Consider the following 2501-nt stretch of genomic DNA (forward strand, 5'->3'; position numbering starts at 1 on the left):
AGTGAGTGAGGAGATCATAAAAAATCTGCAAAAGGACATAGACAGGCTAAGTGAGTGGGCAGAGATTTGGCAGATGGAATATAATATTGGAGAGTGTGAGGTTATGCACTTTGGCAGAAAAAAATCAAAGAGCAAGTTATTATCTAAATGGAGAGAAACTGCAAAGTGCTACAGTACAAAAGGATCTGGAGGTCCTGGTGCATGAGACATAAACAGTTAGTATGCAGGTGCAGCAGGTGAACAGGAAGGCCAATGGAATCTTGGCTTTTATTGCAAGGGAGATGGAGTAAAAAACTGGGAAGCCTTGCTGCAGTTATACAGGGCATTGGTGAGGCTACACCTGGAATACTGCGTGCAGTTTTGGTTTCCATATTTAAGAAAATATTTTCTTGCTCTCGAGGCGGCTCAGAGAAGGTTCACTCGGTTGATTCTGGAGATGAGGGGGTTGACGTATGAGAAAAGGTTGAGTAGGTTGGGCCTCTACTCATTGGAGTTCAGAAGAATCAGAAGCGATCTTATCCAAACATATAAGATTGTGAGGGGAATTTATCGGGTGGATGCGGTGAGGAAGTTTCCACTGATGTGTGAGACTAGAACTAGGGGGCATAATCTTAGAATAAGGGCTGCCCTTTCAAAACTGAGATGAGGAGAAACTACTTTACTCAGAGAGTGGTGAATCTATGGAATTTGCTACCCCAGAGTGCTGTGGAAGCTGGAACATTAAATAGATTTAAAACGGAGATAGACAGTTTCCTAGCAGATAAGGGAATTCGGGGTTATGGGGAGAGGGCAGGGAAGTGGACGTGAGTCTAGGTTCGGATCAGCCATGATCCTATTGAATGGCAGAGCAGGCCCGAGGGGCCGTATGGCCTAATCCTGCTCCTACTTCTTATGGTCTTATGTTCTTATGTAATTCCAGAAAACTGCTGCGTTTGGTCCCAGCCTGATTTATAATTTCTCTCTTTATTTTCCTTCCTCACAGTTAACTTAGTGACGATTGTGATCTTGTCTCGGGGAAAGTGCGGTCTCACGAAATGTGTCACTCGGTACCTGGTGGCAATGGCAGCGGCGGATCTACTGGTCATTATCCTCGACTTGATATTGAGGCAGATTCCGATTGTTTATGCGAGACAGTTTGGTTTCATGCACTATATCCCCCTGTGTAACATACACGCCGTCCTGCTTTATGCAGCCACAGACTGTTCTGTCTGGTTCACCATCAGCTTCACCTTTGATCGATTTGTGGCCATTTGTTGCCAGAAGCTGAAAACTAAATATTGCACCGAGAAAACAGCAGCTGTGGTTTTAGGAACACTGATTGCGCTGAGCTGTTTAAAGGACATCCCCTGGTATTTTATGATGACTGGTAAATATGTGTTTGCGAACACTCCCTGGTTTTGTAGTGTAACATTCGATGTTATGTAGTCATGGGTCTGGGCAACAATCGAACTCCTTCATTATATTCTCACCCCGTGTGTCCCATTTGTTCTGGTTCTGCTGCTCAATGCTTTAACCGTCAGAAACATTTTAGTGGCCAGCAGAGCCCGCAGGAGGCTCCGGGGAAACAGCAGTGGGGAGAGCCCCAAAGACCCAGAGATGGAGAGTCGAAGGAAATCCATAATTTTACTGTTTCTCATCTCGGGAAATTTCATACTCTTATGGGCAATCTTCATGTTGTATTCTGTATGGAGCCGGATGCGGCATTTGGGGTATCAGTCTGTATATCTACCTATTTACGTGCAAAAAATTGGATTCATGCTCCAGCTCCTGAGTTGCTGCACAAACACTTGTATTTACGCCGTGACCCAGACTAGGTTCAGAGAGCAGTTGAAGAATGCGATGAAATATCCGTTTACTCTAATTGTTAAATTAATTAAATGATGAGAAGAACTTTCCAGCATCATAACTATATCCCGCCTCATAAGCTGTCCAAACCAAGGGGCCAGTGATACATGTTAATATTAACACACACACGTTCACACTGTGTGTATCATAACCAACCACCAGAGACACCCTGTGAACCGTGAAGCTTCCCACTTCCCTCAGGGCGATTAACACTCTGACAGAGACAACAGCGTAATATTAACACAGTTCTCTGCCAAGCTCCGACAGTAATCACTAAAACCCTCCCACATATCCGTGACTCATATACACGGATTGGGTGAGATACCCACTCTAAATCTAAACCCAGTCCCCATGACAATATTAGTGGAATCACTGAAACCCCTGCAGAAATTAGAATACTACTAAAGGCATTCTTTGTGCAATACAATACTCCCACAAAGCAAAAATGAATATGAAGACACGTATATATAGAAACATTGATCATAGTAACACTGTAGGAATATATCACTCCTGCCTGGCTTGCTTCACCTCTCCCTCTCTCACAGTGACCCATTCTTTCGCCGGTCCCCTCTCACTCTCACCTGGTCCGTCTCTCTCTCTCTTTCTCTCTCTCCCTCACTCACTCATATATACTCTCGCCTGGCCTGCCTCACCTC

General features: G+C 44.6%; 1 pseudogene; it reads left to right on the plus strand.

Moving 5' to 3' along the window:
• Positions 1-1059: 1059 nt before the first annotated feature.
• LOC147085308 (putative G protein-coupled receptor 139) lies at positions 1060-1881 on the plus strand (annotated as a pseudogene).
• The last annotated feature ends 620 nt before the right edge of the window (positions 1882-2501 follow it).

The sequence above is a fragment of the Somniosus microcephalus genome, unplaced genomic scaffold, assembly GCF_052327205.1.
Source record: "Somniosus microcephalus isolate GS21.2 unplaced genomic scaffold, FLI_Smic_1.0 unresolved_chr8, whole genome shotgun sequence".
Lineage (NCBI taxonomy): Eukaryota > Metazoa > Chordata > Chondrichthyes > Squaliformes > Somniosidae > Somniosus > Somniosus microcephalus.